Source organism: Pezoporus flaviventris, unplaced genomic scaffold (genome assembly GCF_033815535.1).
Source record: "Pezoporus flaviventris isolate CSIRO_AGI_PZ_B2104156 unplaced genomic scaffold, CSIRO_AGI_Pfla_v1 ptg000007l, whole genome shotgun sequence".
Classification (NCBI taxonomy): domain Eukaryota; kingdom Metazoa; phylum Chordata; class Aves; order Psittaciformes; family Psittacidae; genus Pezoporus; species Pezoporus flaviventris.
The window spans coordinates 88,170,855-88,183,057 of NW_026892555.1; the positions used below are offsets into that span (position 1 = coordinate 88,170,855).

The 12,203-nt window shown below is 38.3% G+C and overlaps 1 long non-coding RNA gene across 2 annotated transcripts; it reads right to left on the reverse strand.

Annotated features, from left to right (window-relative positions):
• Positions 1-4,858: 4,858 nt before the first annotated feature.
• Positions 4,859-11,482, reverse strand: LOC133266418 (uncharacterized). 2 transcript variants are annotated; one of them, XR_009742392.1, is made up of 3 exons: positions 10,994-11,482; positions 6,564-9,679; positions 4,859-6,221 (listed from the first exon to the last, which is right to left on the reverse strand). It is a non-coding gene; the product is annotated as an uncharacterized LOC133266418 (long non-coding RNA). The 2 variants fall into 2 exon arrangements; XR_009742391.1 differs by having other exon boundaries at positions 6,564-10,113.
• Between the last annotated feature and the right edge of the window lie 721 nt (positions 11,483-12,203).

The window sequence follows — 12,203 nt, forward strand, 5'->3', positions numbered from 1 at the left end:
TAGTATTTTGCACGTATGCATGTAGTTTATGCATAAGGAAGAATCATATGAATTATTTGTAGATATCTATGTATGGTCTAAAAATCAAAAGCATCTCATCAGGACCAGTGTCAAGCAGGAGCATATGCCTGTAGTTTCAGTACTGTTTTGATGGTCTTCTTAGATCAGTAAAACTTCAGACCCTGGTTTCTTTTTTGACCCTCTATGCATTATGATCAACAGCACGGGATAAAAAGGGATAAAAAAGAATACTTTCATCTGCCAAACATCTGCTGCCTTCATAAGATCACATCTTCTGATATTTTCTTAACTATTTTTTTTGGTGCATTTAAGGCCTGAAAGCAGTGACCCTGTTGCTAAGCAACCGAGATGCTTAGGCCTCAGCCCTGGTGGTTGAGATTAAAAAAGGTCAATTAATGTGGCAGGCCTGTCCTTATCAATATGCTACTGTGGCACCAACTTTTATTTCTTTACAGTAATATATCATAATAAGTTTTGTAGGTCTTTATACTGTGGTTCTCCTTTTGAATAAAAGCATAACTAAGACTTGAGGGTATGTCTGATATAACAGAAAATGTAACCATAAAAAAAAGAAACCCAGAATAGAAATCATCTGACTGCTGACTATCCTGCTGTGCTGCCTGAGGCAGTTACACATTTCCATTGAGTTATTTTATGATCAGGCCAGTATGTTATTGAAATATTATCTCTTTAGCCTTTCTCATTCTGATAAGAAATGACAGGCTCTCAGAACAGTAATACACATGGAGAACAAAATATGGAGCTGTGGAGAAAATTCAGTTGGGGTAAGGAACAGCAGCTCAAGCATATTCCTATTAAAACTTCCTCACCATTCTCATGTAAGATTTTAAATAACTGTCCCCTTTTATTCCAAAGTGAGCATCAGAAACCTTTACTACTAGTGCTACTACTACTATTACTACTACAAAATTTTGTAAAAAAACTTAGCAGTATGAACAATGTGCTACATGGAAAGTCTCCCTCATTTGGAAACAGTTTTAAAAGGCAGTCAACTGCTCATAGCTGGATTTTTAAAGTTTGTAGAGATGAAACCTAGAATTCATAGGCTGTTCCTACTATCCTCATCTGGCTGTTGATCAGGGTCCTGACTAAAAATTACTCCTTCAGGAAATGACCAAAGATAAACAGCTGCACAGGCTTCTAAGGAGGAGGTTGCTGGCAGTGGTTTTGGTCATTTTGGGATCAATGAGTGACAAAACCAGCCAGCTCCTTCTCTTACAGGGTGCACAGCATTTGAGCTAGAGTCAGCTGGGGTTTCTTCCTTTCTCACATACTCAGGGTGGGATTGAAGAAGCACTCTGGCTGTCCCTGGAACTGGTGGGTTCTTATTTGGCAGCACTCTCTGCATGATGATGGTACTGCTAACAAGGTAAAGTGTGTGATGTTATGCTGCCTTGCTTTAGCTGGTACTGGGATGATCAATGCTCAGATGAAAAGCCATAAGGAGAAACCAATTTTTACATGCTGATTTGAAAACACAGAATGTTTTGCCTGCATCAGTGATCATTTGTTTGCAAGAGCCATTAGGGTCAAAAGAAAGCTTAGTGTTCCTTTTTTTTTTTACAGTCTTACCTACCCAAATATTTCACTATCAAGAATGATACTCAGTGCAGATGTTGATGGACTGGGACTGCTGTTGCTTGCCTGCTCTTTGCCCTTCCTTCAAGCTTATTCTGTTGCCCATGGTAGGAAAAAGATGTCTGAGTAAGGTCCAAGTGCTTAATTATGTATTAATTGCAGCAGTAAACAAGGATTTCATCTGGTTACTGATGGTAGTTTCCGTGGGTGGTCCTTATGGGTGAGACAGGGGGGAGAGGCTTGGTGAGGCTCTTTCTAGTACCTGCTAGCATCTCTTCAAACTGTCCTATTCAGCAGAAAATGGGAGTTACGAGCCAACAAAGGCACACCACTTCTAAACTTATAACTACTCCAGAGAAACACCCTCTAGAAGACCATTTTGTTGCTGTCAGATGAGAGAAATGCAACCTGCAGCCTTTTATATCTTATTTTGCAGTCACTTAATGATTTCAGAAACATAAATGATAGCTTGTTAATTACTGTTTATAGATAAGTATAAAACCAAAGGTCTCACTCCCTGTTTTGAAAGCATGGCTATCCCTTTTTTTTCCCTATACCACCTACTAAAGTTAAATAATTTGCTTTCATGAAATTCCTCCTGAATATTAATGTGAGACTAGATTCAAAGCCTACGGTAGTCACCCTGCTTCAGGGAGTGGAATTTTGTATTTCCTCTGCCTTTATACCTCAAGTACCTAATGGCATAAACTGACCCCCAGCTAATATGGAGCGAGGACTCTCAGCTGTTCAGCCCAGTTTCCCTGCAGTTATGATGCTCTTGTGTGTTTTACTTCCTTGGTTTATAGCATTAATGGAGAAGCAGATGTTGCCTTCCTCCCTGTGAATGCTATATACAGTGAATCATCTCAGCCGCTCTGTAAAATTTTAACTTAATGGAGTCCTGGCATTTGTGATGAGCTGAGGAACTTAATTTTATAGAACAACCTATTGAACAAGCTGTTCTTGGACATTCCCATCTCAACTAAATGTTAAAAGTATTAAAATTCACATTAGCACAAGAGGAAATTTTGCATGGGTAATCCTTTAATACAGTGTTTTATGGCTCTATTAGCTGCACAGCAGCTGGTGACATGATGAATTTAATCCATTAAAAAATTCAGTAAGAGGTTTAAAAGTCAGCTTTTTAAAACATAATCTTGCTGCAAGGGAAGAGAACTTCTCCTCAGGGCCAGAGACATGGTGAGTTCACAATGTGGCAGGTATACAAAATACACCTGCATGACAAGCTTTCGTCTGCTTATAGTTTCACACCTAGGAGAGAGCTTATGGTGATGAGAAAGAACTCAGGAGAACAAGGGCATTCTTAAGAAGCGTGTTTAAGTAATGCATAAGTCCAGCTTTCTCTCCACTGCTGTTTTTTTCTGCTATAGGATTTAATACTATAGAGTTAAATGTCACCTTTCTGCTTCTTGTATATGTTTTCCATATACAAAGAACATAGCACAGGAACTATTTACTTCTCTCTTGCAGATTTAATACCTGCCAAAGCCTGGTAGAACTGTGTTTGCTACATGAAAAAAATTACAGATTTATGAAAAGCCCTTTCTTTTTCCTGTTTGCGGTATAAAGATAGGTATATCATGTTTGTATGCCATATATGTTTTATAAAAGTGTAGGATTACACAGTCTTGCCAGGTTGTTATTTTACCATGATATTTAATAACCTCTTGAGCAAGCTTCTACAGCCACATAGATATAGTAAAAATATGAGCTTCCATTCAGTAGATTTTCTTTAAAGTTTCTTCTGCAATAGAAACAACCCCCTGAAAACTTGTCTTAAATTCCTACCAGTTTGTAACCTAAAAAGTTAATAAAATGTACCTAAAAAGTTGTTGTTATTTTTATTATTATTTTAAACTGTATGAGTTTTAGGACATTTTAATCATTTTAGGAGCTCTCTTCCAACACTGTTGAATGTGTTATTATCATATATCCTTGCTCCTTGCCAGTTCTCTGGAATCAGCCTTTTATGAAATTAGACTGCTTAAAACTAATTTACCTTGACTGTGTAATTATTTCAATCATGCTTTCCCCATACAAATATTTAACTCAAGTACCTGCTGTTGTGCTTTAGCTATGCCCATACTCAAAACAAATTCCTGACTTACAGTCTAGGAACATCCAGAGATGAAATGTAACTGCTAAGTGATACACACTAACTAAAGGTTAAGGAGATTCATTCATAGAGAGCAATGACAGTATTCAACTTCTTTCTACTTTGCTTCTGGGGAAACTTTCATCCTGAACTTTTTGATCACTTGGAGATTGCAATTCACTAAATAAAACTCATGTAGATACTTTTCAACTGCTGCACCCATCCCCTCTACTGGAACAGGTACTATGACAGCGTGTTTCCATCTTAGCTCTACACTTGTTTTCGGTGTATTTTAATGCATGACATTATTTATCCACTGCTATTGGCTGTCTTTTACTTAATCACATCTTTTGAAAAGCTGCTCTTGGTGCAGTGAGTTGGGTGGGTCAACATGGAGGTGCAGCTCTTGTATTACTCTGACTGTTACTTTGATGTGCAAATCTAATCTCCAGAGGGTACTATCAGGGTGGTATATTTAATAATCACAAACCACCTACTTGGCTGTCCTTAACAAAATCCTGAGATTTTGCAAAGGACAAAGATAATAAGAAAGAGCTTCTTATCACAGAAGTAAAAATCTAAATTCAAGACATACTAAATCACCATACATGGTGCAATTACTAAAGAGACAAATAAGTTATTTGCCCTTTTAGAGTTATGAAAGTTGTTATAATACAGCCTTAGCAATACATTATGTTTAAAATTGGATTTGTCAAAGTAGCATTTACTGACAAACTTGATTCATTTTTCCTTGTTACAGTGTATATCACAGATGGCCGATTTATAGATATTCAAATAACAGACTGTATTTCACATTTTCAGTACCAGTGATTTTATAAATAAGATTTTGATGCGGGGGGGCAAAGAGTGAAGAAAGATGCAAACCAGCCAGAGTAACACATTCATATAACAGTTTGCAAGGTACGTGTGTGCATACACTAGATATATGCATAAACACTTTGCATGTAAGAACTGTGAAAACATGATAAAACATTGATTAATAAATGACCACATGACCTCTCTAAAGTAAGCATTGTTATTACACTCAGCATGCATAAATAACAGGGAAGAGCTTACCAAATGTAAATGTTTTTACATGTTCATGTTTTTGTTATTGAGACACAATTTAAAGTGTTTACTGTATAACAAAAAAGTATGTGACTATAGGCAATTTCGGAAAGCATGCATTCTATTTATTATAATAATAAAATATTACAATTTTTATTTTGTTACTGGAAACTGTGTGATATGGAGAGAGCATTTTAAAGACTTCTTATACCTTTTCTTTGCTAATGTAATTTAACTTTCTTTTAAGTTTAGGTTGTACATTCTTTTGCATTTTTCATTTGAACCATGCTCTAATTCACTGTGACAGCTTTGTTTGGCAACTTATTTTTGTAGGAGAAAACAGTAAGAATATTGTGATATAAGTTACTGCTAGAATTTTGAATATCTCTTGTTTACCATGTAGCCAGTTATTGAAAAACCTTCCCAACTTTAAGAACACAGATTATTCCTATAAAATTTATGTAAAAACAAAGTAGTGGATTTGATTTGGTAAAAGTCACTAACTGAATCATCTCTGGACTGCATTAAAAGGAAAACTCTGAAAGGCAAGACAAACCTGACTATTCTCACTGCTTTGTGCTAGCAACTTCTTAAGTAGACCAGACACAAACAAAAAAATTACTAAATTTGTAAGAAAGATCCCAAAATATTCAGAAAAGACAATTTTATTAGTATGTGTTCCAATGTAGTCTACTTTTATAGAGGAAGACACCTCAGCAATGGGGTGTCTTCATTCTGTCTAAATTATTTACACTAGTGATTGTAGAAATAAAACTTGCATTTAAAAACGCCTCAAAATTTACCAAAATAGGTTTATTTCTATAAAACCTGGTTAGATTAGATAAGACCAACTTAGTATTTTCAAAACCAACATTTATTGTAAGTATCTGCTTCTATGATGTAATTTTGATGTCACACTAGTATAAATTATCTTTACAAAGGTAAAGTAGTGCAAAAAGCCACATATGAAAGGAGAAACAAGGCTTAAAATTTGCCTAAATTACTATGTTTCTGTTTTAATTTTATCACTTCAGATAAGTAGTTAAGCATATGAAACCATCATATGCAATTTGAACAGTATCTGTCCACTGTCTCAGCTCTTATTGAACTTTTTACTGTAAGTGCCCAAACATCTAAATAAGAAAGTAACAGTGTCAGGAATACTTTTTTTTTATCAGCCTTCAGGATCACTTGTCTGACAACAGTTATTTCTTGTAAGTTAACTCTTTTGGTTGTTTTCCCTGCATCCAACTTTCAAGACCACTGAGGAGCTACCAGGGGCGCAGTCGGGGAGGCTCCCTGCCTTTTTGAAGGACAGACTGACAAGAACATGTTTCTATAATCTCTGCTTCCTGCTGATTCACTTCTAGATGAGAGGAGAGGCAGTGATCATTGCCTTCTTGTCAATGCCTCATCACTAATAACACTGCTTAGTTAGAATACTGCAATCAAACAGCCTAAGCTAAAGCATGTGGGAGGTAGGTGCTAGTTTTGCCATCTCGCAACATGATTTTACAAGGATGAAACAAACATTACTTGAGATGTTTTTAAAATAGATAAAGAGGCTATTAAAGTATTTGTTACTGTTGCTAAACAAGCATACTGAGGTGAGGAACTTCCATATGCATTATGTCAAAAGCGTTTAGCAACAACTTTTCTACGGTAGCTGGAAGAGTATCATTTATAAAAAAGGCAAGGAAATAGTTTACTGAGGATAGTTAATGAGGCCTCTAAAAAGCTATTTTTCTTTGTGAAGAACCACAGAACATCAGTGACAAAAAGGATCTTTAAAGTTGTCAAGGAAGGCATTGCAGGAAAAATAAGGACCACCCTGGAAATGGCTCAAAAAAGAGGATGAGGAATCTCCCACCTGTGAAGGAGCAAACAAAGAAAGCAGTGAAAAAAATGAGAGCTGACATGTGTGTCATATGTGAAGAAGACAGAGTGGATAACAGGAACTGACATGTAGGGAGATGCCTTTGTCAAATTGCCAGAAGTTCCAGAGCTGAGGACACCTTGCTGAAGGCAGAGGAGATTGAGAAAGATGAATGCACCATACCATCTTTCAAAGGTCAAGACTATGCAATGGCATTGATGAAACAGTGCCACAACTATCACACAATCTAGGTAGAGAAAGAAACTTTCCTTCCTTTCTGCAACACAAAAATTGAAGGGAAATCTAATAATTAGCCTATTACAGGATAGTCAATCATCTAACTACTGAAAATCAGGGGAGACATTTTCTAATCTCATTTCACTTGAGAAATCCTGTTGCCTTTATTGGCAGAATTTGTGCCACTGATGGGAAATCTCTCATTCTGACTTCAAGAGCAGTTGTTCTCTTGCGGCCTGATTCATTAAGTTAATGGGACACTTTTACTTGAGTCCTCTGAGAGTAAGATCTGTGCACTGATAAATCTCAGTAGTTTCAGAAGTTCATCTAATCAAAGGTGATCTGAATGTCTTCCATCCAATTACTGAACCAAAGACAATCAGTGTCATAAACTTCTAGATACCACTTTTTCAGCTGGACCCATCAAGCCAGGAAAAATAGTTCCTTGAAGTTTATTGTACATTTGTATCCTTGGCTATAGGTCCTGCTAGCCCAGAAAGAAAAAGGGCAGGTTGGAGGAAGAGAAAGACAATATCTTTTATGCCAGCATAAAGAAGCGGGTTTGAGTTTAGAAAGACTTAGGGTTTGATATAGTTTTGTCACTACAATCTCTCCTGGCTTTTGAACCCCAAAGTGCAAAATCCCTTTCTGTGAAAATTCAATGTTTTCTCATTTTCCATGATTCTTCCTCCCAGACATTGGTCTGATGTTTCTTTGTCACTCTTTCTTCACAGTTTTCACCTTTGCACCCTTCACAGCCCTTTGTTTTTCCTGGACCACTAATAGACATAACAGTTTCTTCTGTTTGTTAATTCACTTCCATTATCAGGGATGCTGTCTCTTCTGTACACTTACACTACCCATGACTGCCAGATTTAGACAGCTATGCATATATGAGGCACCCTCTTTTGACTGGAAAAAGGTCAAAGTGATCTTTGCTTGAGATACACAATAATTCATTGTCCTTACATTCCAACCTATAACCAAGCCACTACATTTGGCTATGTATTTTACGATGTTTAATGTACCCACGTGATATTCAGGAAAGGTCTTGCAATAAAGCAATAATCCCCATTTTACCAATGGAATTTAAATCAGGAAACTCCACCTGCTTTATACTTTCCTAACATTGGAGATTTAGCTATACTATTTGCATGGCAGTGTAAGGGAAAATAGGCTAGTGGAAACACATACAAGCAGTCACACTGCAGGAACTCAATTCAGACTTCATGGTTTTTTGTCATGCTGTCTCAGATTGCTTGTCTTCATCTGCAGCACTGGGCAGCTCTGTTTTTCTTGAGAAGCACTGGAATCTAGATATTGTGCACTGGAAACTAGGTATTGCACAAAAACAAGGAGAGGGTGCCTTGCTTGCCAGATTTGGCTGTTCTTATTACAAAATGTTGGTGAGGCAAAGAAAGCAATACAAAAGGTAATATAAGAAAACCATCATACAGTGTTGGTTTCCTTCCTCTCTGACTGCTAATCTTTCACATTTCAGTGCATCTAATGGAGATGAGAGATGGAAGAACTCAGCTAGTTCTCAATTACAATAGGTAGCCTCACTGGGGTTGTGTGTTTGGTCTTAGTAATTGTCAATGTGTTAACAAGGCCTGCATTTAAAGGAAGAGGGAACAAAAGGAGTAAAAGCCAAACCTTACCTGCCTATACTAGCCATTCTTGCTAGGGACCAACTGAAGCAAATGTTTCTAATTCCATCAAGGGCATTTCTTCCATTTAGTGAGCACATAGGAAAGAGAGACATTGTTCAAGTACAAGGGTTCAGTTTGCAGCAAGCCACAAATCACATTTCATTTATCAGGTCTACAGATGACAGAATATCATCAAATCCCTGGAGAGTCATATTCATTAAAAAGAAATCTTAAGTAATTACAACAATTAATTGACTTGAAACAGTTTCGGGTGGAAAAGGTTTACATAATTCATTTGCCAGACAAAACAAGCCTTATAAAGTCAGGGCAACATATTATTTAGGAACATCCTCCCCTTCCTGCCTTTTTGAAAAGCACAGAAAAACACCAAACACCTGGAGACAATTGATACGGACAAACAAACAAATACCTCTCAACTTGTATAACTTTACAAAAGGGATAATGCATCACTGGCATGCTCATGTCATTACTTAAAAACCTGAGAATGGGACATTCTCTCATTTCTCCTTGTGTTTATTCTAAACAGGCAGAGGATTTCTAAGGATTAATTATGTAATAGCTAATTTGGGGGAAAAAGGCAAACTAAATCCCTTCACACAGCCTCTATACAATGCAAACATCGTGTATGTCTAATTGCAAATTCAGCCTGAAGTTTCCTCCAGATTATGAAGTGAGCAAGACATATTTTGCTACTGTTGACTGATCCTGAATGTATAGATATCAGAATGCCACTCTCCCTTCCGTACCAGCAATGAACAGAAAGATTCCTCAGATGACCATCCAATATTTTCTTGTGTTCCCTAATCTGCCTTTTTCTATGTTTTACTTCTTGCTTCATACTAATTTTACAAATGGAAGCAAAGGTGTTTCTGTTTTATGTGTGTTTGGTCTCTAATACAGTATGATGTTAGTCCATGAGTAAGAATTCTTGGTATTAATAGAAAACAGACACAATACTGAGATTTCCACAGTAATTCCAGTTTCTTGAGTTGATAAAGTTCTTAAGTGCTCAGATTGGTTTTTAATATGTTATTTTTCTATTGGAGACCTCAGTTGGAATTCCACTTCTCTGCACATACACATCAATATCTTTGGGGAAATGAAGGAAAAGAATAGTCATGCTTCACAGAATGTCAGAAAAACAGCCACTAAAATGTAAGTACCAGAAATGCTCTGGGATGCTTATGCAAGCATTTAAATTCAATGTGTAGGTATGCAAGCATTTAAATTCAATGTGTTGTGAGACTTAAAAAACTAGTTTCCTACATCATTAACTAAGACAAATCAGCAACACTACCTAAAAATTAGGAAATGCTCGATTCTAGTGATTAATGATACACAGTCTCAGTGCACACGCTGACAACAATTGTTGCCCATATTTGACGAGGAACAATTCCTTTGTTTTTTTAACTTGACTATTAAAGACCATCTCAGTTCATGAGTTTCTGGCCTCTACTATTTGCCTGCTATGTTCTGTCACTAACAGAGATACTAGTCTCATTTAAAGCCTCTTCCCATGATGTCTGTAGTAAAAAGAAAAAAATATTCTTGTTTCTGGTAGTGCCATATACTGAGAGGATAAACCAAGCATTTCCCATGTTTTCTGACTATAATTTCATTAGACTAATTCAAGGTATGTTCTGTCTAATTTACAGATATACTAAATATTCTTCAAGTCTTCCTTTGAAGAGGGTAGTTTGAGCTGCCCACCATAGTGGAAAAGCCTGCACATTTATGAGTTTTAATATGGCATATTATCTATATATAAAAACTTACAATTTTTAAAACCCTGGCTTATGTGAATTCCAGCCCTCTGATAAAATACAAGGAAGTTCAAGTAATTTTGTTTTTCTTAACCCATCAACCAGTTAGTCTGTATTCATCAAATTAAGGTGACACAGATGAGTCACATTGCCCTTAAATTTTTATATGCTTTGTAGGTCCACTGTGCAGTTCTCAGAGACAGACTATAATAACTTTGCTGGTGTGTACTGGTAGGACCAAGGGAGGGTTTCAAATACAAGTGTGATGTTTCCCTCTGATTCTGAACATAGTAGGCAGTATAAGAAAAGAATATATAAAAGCACTATACATGTTAGTTCTGAACATTTACTACAATTCTGAGGCAACAAACCCATCACAAATGAGACATCATGGCTGCAGTAATGATTAATGAGATCCTAAGTGCAATAGAAAATATTACTTTGTTCCTATGCATGCAATCATGATATTCTGCAACTTTTTCGATATTGCACATAGTTCACATGTGCTGGTGCCTACAGAGTGGAAGGGATCCATTTAAGTGACACAGATAATCCTCATACTAAGTTTCAGACAATTGCAGACAACCAAGAAAACCTGCTAAACCTCTGATGAGGCAAGCAAACAAAGTACAAATCTTACCAACACAAGAAAACTGGAACTTGATGGCTGATTGCAGATGATGGCCAGCACTAGGGCTGATTGCTGCTGCAGTTCTCACTGTGGTAGGTCCCACCTAGAACAGCTAGGTGCGCTTCAGCACAGGGGCATGTTCTGGAAGCTTCTTAACTTCTGCTTGGCAGAGCCCACTTCCCCAAAAGAAGCTGTCCTGTGCCCTTAAACTATCTTGTCTTGGGAGTCTAAGTCCAGATACCCCTTGCAGGGGAGAAAACACAATTGTGTTTCCCACTGACCCCTGGTGCTGGGGCTGTCCCCTCACAGCTATCTCAAGATGGATACAACTCCTCAAGAGGGCTGTGTCACATTCCTTACAGCCCCATGGGGCACCCTCAGGCACCTGTAAGGAACAGGGATGTGGTTCAGGGAGATGTGACTGCACCCAGAATATTTCTCCTTACAGGTTTATTTTTCCTAGAGGCACCCTCAGAGCCTGTGGCGCTACCCTGCAGGCCGCGGTTAGCCCCTGGTGCTCACCATGCACTGCCTCCACATTTCTGAGGGGCTGTTATGGAGGCTGAGTCCTGGTGGTACTAGTACCAAAAGCAGCTAAGGTTGTGGAGCACCACTCCACAACCCTCCTGCCATAACATTTTTTGCCTTTTTGTTAAGAAGCAATTTAAGCAGGGTGGGGTTTAAGCCCCAAACCTCTAGATACTGCTACCTTAGCCACTTCCCGTACTCTTCAGGGGCTGGTACTCTCACTCCTGTTGCTTTCTCCTCTGCCTTTCCACTCTGGCCACAGTTTGTGTTGACGAGACTCATGGCAGCAGCCTCTCTGGGGTGGCTCAGGTGGTGGAACAGGGTTCGTCCTTCCAGCTGCCACCATGTTTTCCTCCTCACTAAGTGCTGCAGGAGCCAGAGAGGCCTGGGCAAGCAGCAGCCCTCTGACGGAGGGAGCTGCTTCCCTTCCTGACCTTCCATCTTGCAGTTCCTATGCAAGCACAGCCACCTGTGCCTGTTGTTATTCATTTGCTTTCGAACTTGTTAACGTGTCTATGAGGCCATGAATGGACAATGCTCCGAGATGGCTGGCCTGTGAAGGATGAACGGACAGTACTCTGAGATGGTTGGCCTTGGAGGGATGACAGCCTGAGAGTGCTGCCATCTCCTCCCACTGGTCTCCCATGATGGGGGCAGCTGGGGCTGGGCAGCCTCAGGCACCAGCGGTTTT